The sequence below is a fragment of the Ambystoma mexicanum genome, chromosome 1p, assembly GCF_040938575.1.
Source record: "Ambystoma mexicanum isolate Mex_15411 chromosome 1p, UKY_AmexF1_1, whole genome shotgun sequence".
Taxonomy (NCBI): domain Eukaryota; kingdom Metazoa; phylum Chordata; class Amphibia; order Caudata; family Ambystomatidae; genus Ambystoma; species Ambystoma mexicanum.
The window spans coordinates 1,200,550,135-1,200,566,469 of NC_090921.1; the positions used below are offsets into that span (position 1 = coordinate 1,200,550,135).

Here is a 16,335-nt window from a genome sequence, read left to right on the forward strand (position 1 = left end):
TCTATAATAACACGTCATTATCATTTGGCCATGGACATCTGCTTGCATTCACAGTAATTTTGTAATATGGCCCTATATACACTGATCTTAATGATACATATGGCGATCCATTCTTGTATGAAATGTACATCACATTATAGTGATATTGTAACCATATTTTTCATAGTGTACAATGCTATGTGATACCACTTCCTGTTATGTCAACGGGTGAAAGGTCGTGTTCCATCACTTCCCACCATATCACTTCGGGGCGGGGTCAAATGACATCAGGAAGCTTCCTGTGATGTCATCAGGACTCAAGTGTCGTGTGATGTCACTTCTGCTACCCCTGGCATTTTGGTGAAATTACGTCCCTGTTGGGCATGCTGAAAATGTGTCATGTGGGGCCACTTTGAACTTTATTTCCAGGGCCTTTTTTAGTTCCCAGTCCACCCCTGGATACACACTTTTAAAGAACCATCTGCACGTACTTCCACTCATACAAATGCACATACCCAAATCCTGCTTTTCCTAACAAACAGCTACATAGAGCCCTGCCCGAACGTTCATTCAACCCGTGCTTGAACACTACTCAAGTGGTGACTTAATTGCGCAGTATAAAACTCACACAAGATAATATAACATATAGCCAGAAACAAAGACAGCCGCACAAAGCACATTCCAAGCCACACATGCATTTATACTCCACAGGTAAGCACTCAATACGCAACCTCTATTCGAACTACGTGTGGGGTGGGGTTTTATCAGGGATGGCAGATTTCCAGACACATTAAGCAATGGAGTGGAAGGCAGGGAGGAACCAAAATCTCGCGGTTGTTAGTTTCAAAGAGGACAGCCTCTGGCAGGATAACGTCACATAAGCCGAGCCACACGGAAGGAAGCTGGAGCGTGCGACAAGACGCACATCACGCCATTTAATCGTTCATCTTGCAGTCGCACTGTTTATCTTTCGCATCTTAAAACTTCAAGATTCAGTGTTCGAGGGAAAGACCACTACAACTCCCATTCCGACTCGCATTCTTTCACCGAGATTTCTTCCAACTACTTTTCTTATACCCTCTCATTGTCTCCCAACACCCCACCAGCGGATATTTGCAAGGCGAGAACTACTACAATAGGTTTTGGAAGCAGTGAGCGAAATCGCCAGCCGTTCCCCCTCGCAGCGATCTACTCGAAATCCGAGAAGGATCTCGATCACAGAACGGAAAAGAAGAGCATAAAGGTAAGGGCACCCTCAGTTCTGCGGTGCCATTAATGGGCGATGTCTATGCATGGGAGTTGTTCCAGGGTGTGTGGGCAGTAAGTGAGGTTAAGGTGCAGAAGCAGAGCTTCCACGGCTCCCTCCGGCTGGGACGGTCTGTCATGGTGTTCACAACTCTCTCAGGGTAATGGCTTCCATGCAGCAAGTGTAAGGGAGCTTCCACTAACCATGAGTAGCTGCTGATTGTGGTGTAGCATCCGCTACTCTACCCTCTCCTAGGTGGTAAAACAGAGACCCCATCCACAAATCTCTCCTAGGTACTGACTGTTAAATCTTTCACTAACCACAAGAAGCTGTTGAGTGTGGTTTACCTTCCTATAGCCATGAGTAGCTGTTGAGTGTGGTGTAGCGTCCACTAACCCTGAGTAGCTGTTGAGTGTGGTGTAGCTTTCACTACCTACCCTCTCCCAGGTGGTAATATAGAGATCCCATCCACAAATCTCCTAGGTACTGACTGCTAAATCTTACACTAACCACAAGAAGCTGTTGAGTGTGGTTTAGCTTCCAATGGCCACGAGTAGCTGTTTAGTGTGGTGTAGCGTCCACTAACCCTGAGTAGCTGTTGTGTGTGGTGTAGCGTCCGCTACCTACCCTATCCTAGGTGGTAAGATAGAGATCCCATCCACAAATCTCCCAGGTAATGAGTGTTAAATCTTCCACTATCCACAAGACCCTGTTGTGTGGTTGAGCTTCCAATAGCCACGAGTAGCTGTTTAGTGTGATGTAGCTTTCACTACTCTACCCCTGCCCTAGGTGGTAAGAAAGAGACACACATTAGGCTTGGTCCCACCCCAAAAGGGGCAGAGAAGCTGTTGAGTGTGGTGTAGCTTCCACTAGCCACAAGTAGCTATTGAGTGTGGTACAGCTTCCACTATAGTACCCTCTCCTAGGTGGTAAGACAGAGATCCCATCCACAAATCTACTAGGTTGTGACTGTTAAATCTTCCACTAACCACGAGAAGCTGTTGGGTGTAGTTTAGTTTCCACTACTCTACCCTCTCCTAGCTGGTAAGACAGAGACCCCATCCACAAATCTCTCCCGCGTCACGAGTGTTAAATCGCCCACCACCCTTTGCTGGGTGATACGTGTAAGAACACGTCTGCTTCCTTCTCCTAGGCATCAGGAGTGAGAGAACTTCTAAGGTTGTCTCTTAGAAGCAGGGCAGTTTCCAGACAAAGCTGTGCCCAGGGCGCCAGGGCGAATCAACAGAAGTGGCCCCTGCCCCCAATGATGTTCTTCCACTGCTACCCTGCACGGCCCTCCCTCTCCAAAATCATGAAGTCATTCGAATTTAAATACTGTTATATGACTTGTACTTAAAATTAATAAGTAGACAGTGTCTACAACAATATTTTAAATAGGAATTAATGTTCTACCTCATGCTTTTATTCGTTGTCCAAACGAAAGACACGTTCCTGGATGTTGCTGACACAGAAGCGTCTAGAGCTCAGGGTGACCTATTTCTACAGCAATTTCGCTGTCAGTTGAAAGCCTGGAAAGAGCCAATAGCTCTCTTCACTTGATAAATTCAGTCCCCAGACACCATTCCAACTGCTCCAGCAGAAGAATGGAAAATGGATGTGAAATGAAGTAGAAGAATTAGGCGGTGTTGAAAATGAAGCCAGTTCCATCCTATATTAAGTACCCTTATGTTAAGAAGAATGCCTTGAAACGACGTCAAAGCTCTATAGGGGAAGACCCGAGAAGTAGGTAGGCTGTGAGTTGAAGCAGGCATGTTGCCATATGACCTGCATTCCTAGTCAAAGTATAACCATACTTGTCAGATGGTGTGAGTGCATGAGTATTTAATGGGAAAACCTGGTAAGTGGGCCTAGGATGTCAATGGCCCTCATTACGATTGTGCCGGTCTGGTAATAATGCCAGGAAAAATGCCAGTAACACTGGATCGGGCATAGTTACTGGACTCGCACACTCCAAGTTTGCCGGTAGGGGCAGTGAACTACTGGCAGGCCTGACATGCCAGAAGTTCATGCCCCTACCAGCAAAGAATTTCCCCTACCACAGGTACCGTTACTACATGTGCCAGTGATAGGGGCAACCCCATTACATGGAGTCATGAAATAGGAATTTACAGCTGTTGCTGGCACCCATAATATCCTGGTAACAGCAGGATGTCAGGTGCCTGTAACAGTAAGGCGAGTTTGCCGGTAACCCGTTACCAGCAAATTCGGAATGAGGGCCAATATCTAGAACATGGCATGAGTACTTAGGCATGCAATGGCAATAGCTACCTAATGGGGTGAGTTTCTGGGCATATGTTAACTTCTTGCAAATAACTGCACGCCGGATAAATAGCTTATGTGCATTGTTTAAAGATGTAAAGGCAGGCGCTCTGTTACCAGTCTTTAGCTTCTCCTCCTAACGCACGTTTTCATGACTTCATCAATCTTCAGGGAGGCTGAGTTACTTTGTTTTTTCAAGCAGGTCTGCATTTCTGTTTCAGGTGTGACAAGTTAATTAGCTCAGAGAATTCTGGTACTTGTATTTTTCGCATTTGAATTTGCTGGCAGGTGACTGGAAACAACTCCCTCCATAGCACAAATCTTCCCCTTGATGGGGGGAGGGGGAAAGCCATGGTTGTGGCTCTCCAATGTAAGGCATGATGGCCCTGCTGCACTGCCTTTCCCGGGATTTCTGTAACAATGTTTAAAGATGTAAAGGCAGGCGCTCTGTTACCAGTCTTTAGCTTCTCCTCCTAACGCACGTTTTCATGACTTCATCAATCTTCAGGGAGGCTGAGTTACTTTGTTTTTTCAAGCAGGTCTGCATTTCTGTTTCAGGTGTGACAAGTTAATTAGCTCAGAGAATTCTGGTACTTGTATTTTTCGCATTTGAATTTGCTGGCAGGTGACTGGAAACAACTCCCTCCATAGCACAAATCTTCCCCTTGATGGGGGGAGGGGGAAAGCCATGGTTGTGGCTCTCCAATGTAAGGCATGATGGCCCTGCTGCACTGCCTTTCCCGGGATTTCTGTAACAATGTTTAAAGATGTAAAGGCAGGCGCTCTGTTACCAGTCTTTAGCTTCTCCTCCTAACGCACGTTTTCATGACTTCATCAATCTTCAGGGAGGCTGAGTTACTTTGTTTTTTCAAGCAGGTCTGCATTTCTGTTTCAGGTGTGACAAGTTAATTAGCTCAGAGAATTCTGGTACTTGTATTTTTCGCATTTGAATTTGCTGGCATGTGACTGGAAACAACTCCCTCCATAGCACAAATCTTCCCCTTGATGGGGGGAGGGGGAAAGCCATGGTTGTGGCTCTCCAATGTAAGGCATGATGGCCCTGCTGCACTGCCTTTCCCGGGATTTCTGTAACAATGTTTAAAGATGTAAAGGCAGGCGCTCTGTTACCAGTCTTTAGCTTCTCCTCCTAACGCACGTTTTCATGACTTCATCAATCTTCAGGGAGGCTGAGTTACTTTGTTTTTTCAAGCAGGTCTGCATTTCTGTTTCAGGTGTGACAAGTTAATTAGCTCAGAGAATTCTGGTACTTGTATTTTTCGCATTTGAATTTGCTGGCAGGTGACTGGAAACAACTCCCTCCATAGCACAAATCTTCCCCTTGATGGGGGGGAGGGGGAAAGCCATGGTTGTGGCTCTCCAATGTAAGGCATGATGGCCCTGCTGCACTGCCTTTCCCGGGATTTCTGTAACAATGTTTAAAGATGTAAAGGCAGGCGCTCTGTTACCAGTCTTTAGCTTCTCCTCCTAACGCACGTTTTCATGACTTCATCAATCTTCAGGGAGGCTGAGTTACTTTGTTTTTTCAAGCAGGTCTGCATTTCTGTTTCAGGTGTGACAAGTTAATTAGCTCAGAGAATTCTGGTACTTGTATTTTTCGCATTTGAATTTGCTGGCAGGTGACTGGAAACAACTCCCTCCATAGCACAAATCTTCCCCTTGATGGGGGGAGGGGGAAAGCCATGGTTGTGGCTCTCCAATGTAAGGCATGATGGCCCTGCTGCACTGCCTTTCCCGGGATTTCTGTAACAATGTTTAAAGATGTAAAGGCAGGCGCTCTGTTACCAGTCTTTAGCTTCTCCTCCTAACGCACGTTTTCATGACTTCATCAATCTTCAGGGAGGCTGAGTTACTTTGTTTTTTCAAGCAGGTCTGCATTTCTGTTTCAGGTGTGACAAGTTAATTAGCTCAGAGAATTCTGGTACTTGTATTTTTCGCATTTGAATTTGCTGGCAGGTGACTGGAAACAACTCCCTCCATAGCACAAATCTTCCCCTTGATGGGGGGAGGGGGAAAGCCATGGTTGTGGCTCTCCAATGTAAGGCATGATGGCCCTGCTGCACTGCCTTTCCCGGGATTTCTGTAACAATGTTTAAAGATGTAAAGGCAGGCGCTCTGTTACCAGTCTTTAGCTTCTCCTCCTAACGCACGTTTTCATGACTTCATCAATCTTCAGGGAGGCTGAGTTACTTTGTTTTTTCAAGCAGGTCTGCATTTCTGTTTCAGGTGTGACAAGTTAATTAGCTCAGAGAATTCTGGTACTTGTATTTTTCGCATTTGAATTTGCTGGCAGGTGACTGGAAACAACTCCCTCCATAGCACAAATCTTCCCCTTGATGGGGGGAGGGGGAAAGCCATGGTTGTGGCTCTCCAATGTAAGGCATGATGGCCCTGCTGCACTGCCTTTCCCGGGATTTCTGTAACAATGTTTAAAGATGTAAAGGCAGGCGCTCTGTTACCAGTCTTTAGCTTCTCCTCCTAACGCACGTTTTCATGACTTCATCAATCTTCAGGGAGGCTGAGTTACTTTGTTTTTTCAAGCAGGTCTGCATTTCTGTTTCAGGTGTGACAAGTTAATTAGCTCAGAGAATTCTGGTACTTGTATTTTTCGCATTTGAATTTGCTGGCAGGTGACTGGAAACAACTCCCTCCATAGCACAAATCTTCCCCTTGATGGGGGGAGGGGGAAAGCCATGGTTGTGGCTCTCCAATGTAAGGCATGATGGCCCTGCTGCACTGCCTTTCCCGGGATTTCTGTAACAATGTTTAAAGATGTAAAGGCAGGCGCTCTGTTACCAGTCTTTAGCTTCTCCTCCTAACGCACGTTTTCATGACTTCATCAATCTTCAGGGAGGCTGAGTTACTTTGTTTTTTCAAGCAGGTCTGCATTTCTGTTTCAGGTGTGACAAGTTAATTAGCTCAGAGAATTCTGGTACTTGTATTTTTCGCATTTGAATTTGCTGGCAGGTGACTGGAAACAACTCCCTCCATAGCACAAATCTTCCCCTTGATGGGGGGAGGGGGAAAGCCATGGTTGTGGCTCTCCAATGTAAGGCATGATGGCCCTGCTGCACTGCCTTTCCCGGGATTTCTGTAACAATGTTTAAAGATGTAAAGGCAGGCGCTCTGTTACCAGTCTTTAGCTTCTCCTCCTAACGCACGTTTTCATGACTTCATCAATCTTCAGGGAGGCTGAGTTACTTTGTTTTTTCAAGCAGGTCTGCATTTCTGTTTCAGGTGTGACAAGTTAATTAGCTCAGAGAATTCTGGTACTTGTATTTTTCGCATTTGAATTTGCTGGCAGGTGACTGGAAACAACTCCCTCCATAGCACAAATCTTCCCCTTGATGGGGGGAGGGGGAAAGCCATGGTTGTGGCTCTCCAATGTAAGGCATGATGGCCCTGCTGCACTGCCTTTCCCGGGATTTCTGTAACAATGTTTAAAGATGTAAAGGCAGGCGCTCTGTTACCAGTCTTTAGCTTCTCCTCCTAACGCACGTTTTCATGACTTCATCAATCTTCAGGGAGGCTGAGTTACTTTGTTTTTTCAAGCAGGTCTGCATTTCTGTTTCAGGTGTGACAAGTTAATTAGCTCAGAGAATTCTGGTACTTGTATTTTTCGCATTTGAATTTGCTGGCAGGTGACTGGAAACAACTCCCTCCATAGCACAAATCTTCCCCTTGATGGGGGGAGGGGGAAAGCCATGGTTGTGGCTCTCCAATGTAAGGCATGATGGCCCTGCTGCACTGCCTTTCCTTCACATCTTTAAACATTGTTCCAGGAGTCCCGGGCTCACAAGGCAGTGCAGCAGGGCCATCATGCCTTACATTGGAAAGCCACAACCATGGCTTTCCCCCTCCCCCCATCAAGGGGAAGATTTGTGCTATGGAGGGAGTTGTTTCCAGTCACCTGCCAGCAAAATCCTTTGCTAAAAATACAAGTACCAGAATCCTCAGAGCTAATTAACTTGTCACACCTGAAACAGAAATGCAGACCCGCCTGAAAAAACAAAGAAACTCAGCCTCCCTGAAGATTGATGAAGTCATGAAAACGTGCGTTAGGAGGAGAAGCTAAAGACTGGTAACAGAGCGCCTGCCTTCACATCTTTAAACATTGTTCCAGGAGTCCCGGGCTCACAAGGCAGTGCAGCAGGGCCATCATGCCTTACATTGGAAAGCCACAACCATGGCTTTCCCCCTCCCCCCATCAAGGGGAAGATTTGTGCTATGGAGGGAGTTGTTTCCAGTCACCTGCCAGCAAAATCCTTTGCTAAAAATACAAGTACCAGAATCCTCAGAGCTAATTAACTTGTCACACCTGAAACAGAAATGCAGACCCGCCTGAAAAAACAAAGAAACTCAGCCTCCCTGAAGATTGATGAAGTCATGAAAACGTGCGTTAGGAGGAGAAGCTAAAGACTGGTAACAGAGTGCCTGCCTTCACATCTTTAAACATTGTTCCAGGAGTCCCGGGCTCACAAGGCAGTGCAGCAGGGCCATCATGCCTTACATTGGAAAGCCACAACCATGGCTTTCCCCCTCCCCCCATCAAGGGGAAGATTTGTGCTATGGAGGGAGTTGTTTCCAGTCACCTGCCAGCAAAATCCTTTGCTAAAAATACAAGTACCAGAATCCTCAGAGCTAATTAACTTGTCACACCTGAAACAGAAATGCAGACCCGCCTGAAAAAACAAAGAAACTCAGCCTCCCTGAAGATTGATGAAGTCATGAAAACGTGCGTTAGGAGGAGAAGCTAAAGACTGGTAACAGAGCGCCTGCCTTCACATCTTTAAACATTGTTCCAGGAGTCCCGGGCTCACAAGGCAGTGCAGCAGGGCCATCATGCCTTACATTGGAAAGCCACAACCATGGCTTTCCCCCTCCCCCCATCAAGGGGAAGATTTGTGCTATGGAGGGAGTTGTTTCCAGTCACCTGCCAGCAAAATCCTTTGCTAAAAATACAAGTACCAGAATCCTCAGAGCTAATTAACTTGTCACACCTGAAACAGAAATGCAGACCCGCCTGAAAAAACAAAGAAACTCAGCCTCCCTGAAGATTGATGAAGTCATGAAAACGTGCGTTAGGAGGAGAAGCTAAAGACTGGTAACAGAGCGCCTGCCTTCACATCTTTAAACATTGTTCCAGGAGTCCCGGGCTCACAAGGCAGTGCAGCAGGGCCATCATGCCTTACATTGGAAAGCCACAACCATGGCTTTCCCCCTCCCCCATCAAGGGGAAGATTTGTGCTATGGAGGGAGTTGTTTCCAGTCACCTGCCAGCAAAATCCTTTGCTAAAAATACAAGTACCAGAATCCTCAGAGCTAATTAACTTGTCACACCTGAAACAGAAATGCAGACCCGCCTGAAAAAACAAAGAAACTCAGCCTCCCTGAAGATTGATGAAGTCATGAAAACGTGCGTTAGGAGGAGAAGCTAAAGACTGGTAACAGAGCGCCTGCCTTCACATCTTTAAACATTGTTCCAGGAGTCCCGGGCTCACAAGGCAGTGCAGCAGGGCCATCATGCCTTACATTGGAAAGCCACAACCATGGCTTTCCCCCTCCCCCCATCAAGGGGAAGATTTGTGCTATGGAGGGAGTTGTTTCCAGTCACCTGCCAGCAAAATCCTTTGCTAAAAATACAAGTACCAGAATCCTCAGAGCTAATTAACTTGTCACACCTGAAACAGAAATGCAGACCCGCCTGAAAAAACAAAGAAACTCAGCCTCCCTGAAGATTGATGAAGTCATGAAAACGTGCGTTAGGAGGAGAAGCTAAAGACTGGTAACAGAGCGCCTGCCTTCACATCTTTAAACATTGTTCCAGGAGTCCCGGGCTCACAAGGCAGTGCAGCAGGGCCATCATGCCTTACATTGGAAAGCCACAACCATGGCTTTCCCCCTCCCCCCATCAAGGGGAAGATTTGTGCTATGGAGGGAGTTGTTTCCAGTCACCTGCCAGCAAAATCCTTTGCTAAAAATACAAGTACCAGAATCCTCAGAGCTAATTAACTTGTCACACCTGAAACAGAAATGCAGACCCGCCTGAAAAAACAAAGAAACTCAGCCTCCCTGAAGATTGATGAAGTCATGAAAACGTGCGTTAGGAGGAGAAGCTAAAGACTGGTAACAGAGCGCCTGCCTTCACATCTTTAAACATTGTTCCAGGAGTCCCGGGCTCACAAGGCAGTGCAGCAGGGCCATCATGCCTTACATTGGAAAGCCACAACCATGGCTTTCCCCCTCCCCCCATCAAGGGGAAGATTTGTGCTATGGAGGGAGTTGTTTCCAGTCACCTGCCAGCAAAATCCTTTGCTAAAAATACAAGTACCAGAATCCTCAGAGCTAATTAACTTGTCACACCTGAAACAGAAATGCAGACCCGCCTGAAAAAACAAAGAAACTCAGCCTCCCTGAAGATTGATGAAGTCATGAAAACGTGCGTTAGGAGGAGAAGCTAAAGACTGGTAACAGAGCGCCTGCCTTCACATCTTTAAAGCTTATGTGCATTGGACATGGGACAATGCGATGCAACAAGTTTGAAGCCCTCGTGGCACAGACGAGGCTCTTGTTCATTCTGAGGGTGCTGAATCGGGCTACATCTGTGGGTATTAACGTAACACTGATTAAAACAGAGCTTAGAGACTGTTCTTCTACAGGAAGTTCTATACAAATCACCAAATTATAATTACATGATGCAAGTACAATGCCAACATATATAAATGCTAGCAAATTGTGCTAGTTGCTGTTGTCTGCTAGCAAAAGCTGGCCATTTGTGGGACTACCAGAGATGTGAGTTCCTTTCAGTATGATGACAGTACCTATAGTAGGTTTTCTGTTAAGATATCCTGGCAAAACCTATGAAATGATGTGAACTTAGACATGCAATTGTAAAACTACGCAAATCGTGAATGTACGTGGTGCATATGATCACAATGCCTACCGTAGAAAGAAAGAAAAGCTTTTTACTATATGTATGTCACAACTGTTGGCTTTGTCGTTAATTTTTTGCTACAATACATGTTTTCTAGCTTTCCATATGCATTTTGTTCACAGTAAATGAAAAACACACCCACTCATCAACAAACAAAGGAAGGAATAATCTGTTCAGTCCCCTCAGCCGTCAAACATAAATTTGTCCAAGTCCGAACCCCTTTGCTGAAATTTAGCAACAGACATAGGGCCCGATTCGTGGAATAGTGTGCGTAGATATTGCAAAGCCTGCGTATGGACAATGACTCTGCGTAGCCCACCACGCATAAGAAAATCTGTGCGCCACGTGTATTCATGGAATTGTTCACGCAAAGTAACCCTATGTGCATGTCGCTGCCGGATCGCCCACAACACACACCAATGCAGAGCCGCACAGGTCATGCAAACAGACCTTTATGCACTCATCGCGTGCAAAGCAATGCACCCTGGACAAACTGCCTGTGAACCCCCCAACCAGGCCAGTACCCCGCTGGGGTTGTCTGGCATCCCCCGTATCTTTTCCCTACACCCCCTCAACATGCGTACCACGTATCGTAAAAGTCGTAATTTTCCAGTACACATGCGTGCGAACCCCCATAAACTGTTCCTGCACCCCGCTACACCACTTACGAGCACCAAGTATGTTCAGAACACTGACTGCATACACGCACCCCTAAATCCGACACCCTATCGTACCTCGGCTTGGAAATTCCTATGCGCAAGTGTCTGTATGCCACCCTTCCGATAGCGAATAGTTTGAGTGCATTGCATGGCCATTTCTTTGATGAGAGGTTGCATGGACAGTTCATGAATATGCTCAGTTATGCGTATTTGTGGGCGTGCAATGGGCTGCTTGTGGGCCGTCCCTCGTAACGCCTCATTTTCCCTTGTTCTTCCCCATTTTGCGTGTTCCGCCCCCTACTTCGGTCTGTGCGCAAGCCACAGCCATGCTCTGAGAGGTGTCTCACGCAAGGCACCCGCTGCTCGCAGAGACATGGCGAGCCTGTGCAAAGTCCCTACAAAGTACGAAAAAGTACTGCACAGACGATTCCCTGAATCGAATAACTGAGTTGCCTGCACGGTTTGGCGCGCGATGTCCCGATTTACTGATCAAATAAATCCATGAATCAGGCCTATATTTGGTACCAATATTGCTTTGTTCCATTCTAACTCAAACTTTTTTTGCCTCCAAGTAAAGAGCATAGTTTTGCAAGGTGACACCATGTCACCTGAGCACATTTTTCTACTACTTGGCTTTCATGTAACAGATCAATGCATTATTTTGTCTCAACTGTCTTAACATAGAAGAAAACAATGATTTTCAACAGAAAACCAAGTGGTGTTCAGAGGACATGGAGTCACTCTCATCCCTTAAACAAGAAAATGAGCCCAGTCACCTGCTAAAAGATCATAAATCCATGCCATTTCCTCTCCTCCTCATATTGCACCTTCCATTCGCCATTTACTTTGGTCTACCAATCCTGCGCCCACAACCACCTTCTCTTGAAGGCTATCAGGCCCTTCTGATTGATCCAACCACAACAACAAAGAGAGACCTTTCAGTCCTCCATAAAGGCCCAAGATTCCATTGAAATATACCAGTTCTATGCACAAGTCATCACACTGTTTAAGCATGATTTGTTTCACAAAGAGGTGATCATTTGGCATGTGGGAGCCTTACTACAAAACGTCTGAGTTGAGTATTAGGCCATAGGCTGCATCATGGAAGGTAGATGGAAATGAGCAGGGCAGGCTTTTTTTCCCCTGCCTCTGTCCATGTAGTGCTCAACTGTGTTAAATGGGAGGGCTTTATGCACTCCCAGGAGGGATAGAAACCGACTGCCTGCTGCATCCCTCACCCCCAACTGTGTACTGGCCCGCTGTCCAGTGTGCATGCCCCTAGAACCGGGCTTGTTTACGTGGTGAGTGCAGAGCTGTCAAAATTCCCCTTGTCATCCGTAAAAAAAAAGCGTTTCTTTTTTCCTTTGAATTATTGGACTTCTAGTTTGTGGTTTGCCATTTTATAATTCTGAAAACTGAAACTCCCATAATTCCAAGAAAAAACATTACTGGGTGACTTTCTCCAGCATGACCTGGGAAAAATCGAGGACTGTGTGATTGTGAGACTCCTCTTGGTTATGTAGTGAGTGGGGGATCTGTTCTAAAATTCTAGACCTGGGCTTAGTTATTGTTAGTTTCTACTTCCCTCTATTAGATGGTGAGTGTTATAGAGCCTCCACTACTTACACCTAATAGGTTGTGAACTTTAGATAATTTCCAGTGCTGTGTAGAAGATATGATATGATAAGTCATTTATAACGTGCTGTACACAAGTGTGTCTAGGCGCGACAAGACAAGGGAGGGAAGACAGAGGGAGGACAAAACAATGGATCTTACTAGGCCTTGTGTCATTCAGATCATGCAAATGCGATAACGCAAGGTGTGGGGGGGAATGAGGGGGAAGTGCCAGGGAGAGGGAAAGGGGAAGTGCAATCAGGGCAGCATTGTGCTGAGTAAGTGCAGCTAAGGCAGTGCGGCTCTAGATAAGTGCGAGCAGGCAGGGGACTGTAGGGATATAGTTACAGCCCCTAAGTACACGGAGGCAGTGCAGGGGCGTTAGGGCGTGGAGGAGCCTGGTACCTGGGAGAATCTGAGGGTAGCTAGGCCGCCAGTAGGCGCAGCAGAAAGGTAGGTCAGCAGGGGAGAGAGAGAAAGCTGAGGTAAAAAGGAAGGTCTTGAACTGCTTCCGGAACTTCAGGTGGTCCAGCTCAAGTTTGAATGGGGCAGGGAGGCCATTCCAGAGGGAGGCACCTGCAGTGGAGCGAGATCTACCACCCACTATCTGCCTGGATAACCCTCTGACCCTCAGAGAGTTAGAGGTGGCTGAGTGATGGGCTCTAGAAGGAAGGTGTTTTGGAAGAGAGAGTTGGATATCGTGTGGGCCCCGGCCCAAGAAAGCCTTGTGGACGATGCAGAGGGTCTTGAAGTTGATCCTTCCAGCCACCGGGAGACAGTAGAAAGATTTGAGGGATGGAGAGATATGGTCCCTGGACTTGAGGCCAAGGACAAGTCTTGCAGTCCTGTTCTGGATTAGTTGCAAAGTGCAGAGAGTAGAGGAAGGCAAATTGATAAAGAGGCAGTTGCAGTAGTCCAACCTAGAGAGAACCAGAGCTCTGGAGACAATGAGTTTCTGGGAGAAAGAGAAAAGGGATACTACCTCTGAGGAGGTGCAGTTGGTAGTGGGTCTTTTTGGAAAGGTCAGTGATGTGACGAGAGAAGGATAGGGTGGAGTCGAAGATGATCCCAAGGTTTTTTGCCTCACAGGTAGGTGAAGGAAGAGGGCCCATGGAGGGGTCCCTATGAGAAGGATCTCTGTCTTACTGGCATTAAGGCAGAGATTGTTGGAGGCGCACCAATCCTGAATTGTGGATGGACAGTCTGGAATGTGCGAGAGAGGAGAGGAGGCTGTAGGGAGCCGAAAGAGAGCTGCGTGTCATCCGCATAACAATGAAAGTTAGAGCAGAAGGAGGAGATTAGGTGGGCCAGAGGGCTCATCCTGTTTTACATTTACTGTGGTCCCCCCAAATAATATATCTGTACCATCTAGCAACTCCCTGGACACCCCCATTCCTTTTGATTATGGGGATGCAAGATATCATGGCCTGAGTGCACTCATGGTAATTTGCATCCCCCTCTCTCTCTCTCTGTAATTCGTAATAACTCAAGTGGTCATCCTGTTTTATATTTACTCTCATCCCAACCAATGTATAGGCACCATCTTGCCCTTATCGGTACACCCCCAAAATTTCTGATTGTGGAGGTGCAAGATATCATGGCCTGAACGCACCTACGGTAATTAATTTACCCTGCCTCCCTGAGGTTAATTCACAATAACACAAGTGTTCATCCTGTTTTAGATTTAATCTGATGCCAACCAATGTATTGGCACCATCTAGCCCCTCCCTGGACACACCCATTCCTTTTGATTGTGGGAGTGCAATATATCATGTCCTGAACACACTCATGGTAATTTAACCCCCGTTGACCACCCCCCTCCCCCGCTCTCTCTCTCTGTAGTTCACAGTAGCACAAGTGGTCATCCTGTTTTATATTTACTCTGGTGCCAACCGATAAGTAGGCACAATCTAGTCATTGATGGATTCTCATGTAGTCTTCATTAATAGTCTTCGGGCAATGTTTGGACGGCGGGACATAACAGTCTGCACAAGAACAAATGTTGGATATGCGGCAGGGGTCTTTGGACATTTGCATCTATGTAAAGTAGTTCAAACACTTGGCTGCTGGTACAGCATGGCCAGATGACGTATTTGTAACAATATTCTGACAAGGACTCTCGGAAGAGTTGAAGGATGAGGTCTCTAGAGTTTCCAACTCTCTAAATTATCTGACATGATCACACTTGTTATGCAGATGGATTGGAGACTCCATGAAAGACATGCAGAACGAAGGAAGACACGAAATCCATGAGTCCTGGCGGATAAATCCAGACCCATTCCCAAAGTATCCCCAGCTATTGCCAACCCTAAACATATTGCAGCGTCTGCTCCCTGGGAGTTCAATATCTCCCCTAGAATGGAGGGAAGTACTGTAGGTGAAGGAGTCCCATTAAATAAAAGTACAACCAAACTCTCACTGTGTTTCATGAGTGGACTACAATCTGTTGGTATTATGATCGCTAACACCCTCTGCCTCTGCTGAGGAGCAACCTAAGGGTAGGCTGACTCAAGCTGGGTCATTTTACTGGAATACCATTTAGGGATGTTCTCCTGCCTTGTTGGGCAAATATCCAATGCGGCTTTGAGGGTCTGGAATGGACATGTCCCTTCTCCCCTCTCATTATTGGTTGGGTGCTGCTGGAGCAGCTCCCAAGGCTATATATGCTACAGCTTGAAGATGGCCAATGTCAAAATGTCTCACCAGTATGTCATGGTGCTCCCTATTATATGGGTCATGTTCCTGCCTATTTGGGTGGAACCTAAGGATGAGTTCTAAGGTTAACTCTTCCATAGCATAAGGACCATATCTAGCCCTTGTGGTGGGGTATGTCAAACCCCTTGAAACCAGTTATGGTGGTCTACCTGCTGTAAGGCAACTTCGGGATACCCATTGGGTGTGTACTGTATTTGATTTAGATCACTCCTGATGTGTAGAGTCTCAACCACGTCTCCTGACTTGGTACCATGTGTCTTCATATATGTGAACAGGGCTTCCCTTAACAATCCTCAAGGCACTGCCACTGTGGAGTTGGTGATGACATTCCTAACACCACCTGTAGCTACCCAGTTACTGCACTATATGGACATCATCATGTGGGTAGACATTTTATGTACCTTTTAACTAGATTGCTATCAAGAGTATGTGTTTGAAAAGACACCCTGCTCTTCACTATAATGCTTTAATTTAATTGTTAGACACCCGGCTCCTCACTAGAGTATTCTAATGCCTCCTAGCTTGACAGCTGTTCAGAGGATGTGCTTAAAAAAGCCACCCTGCTCCTCTCTAGAGTGCTTTAAGCGATTTGTTAGACATCCTGCTCTTCACTAGAGTGTTCTAATGCATCCTATCTTGATAGCTTTTTAGAGAAATCGCTTAAAAAGCCACCCTGCTCTTCACAAGAGTGCATTAAGCTTTGTATTACACGCTGCTCTTCACTAGAGTGTATTGTATTCTTTGTATTGGCAGGTACGAAGCAACCCCCCAGGCCCTCCTCCAGTAGCCAGGTGGGGAGAATAATATTGGGGTGTAGTAAAGGTGAGTAATGTCCTGCCACGGTCACCAGAGTGATGTGATTTTATCACCCATACCTCCAGGGTCTTCCT

General features: G+C 46.4%; 1 protein-coding gene across 2 annotated transcripts in view; it reads left to right on the plus strand.

Moving 5' to 3' along the window:
- The first annotated feature begins 810 nt into the window (after positions 1 to 810).
- LOC138451688 (uncharacterized) overlaps positions 811 to 16,335 on the plus strand; it is a 314,713-nt gene continuing 299,188 nt past the window's right edge. The window contains exon 1 of one of the 2 annotated variants that reach the window (XM_069604923.1): positions 811 to 1,222. The gene's annotated coding sequence lies outside the window, so the exon portion shown is untranslated. The remainder of the gene's footprint in view (positions 1,223 to 16,335) is intronic. The other variant, XM_069604922.1, reaches the window with a different exon arrangement.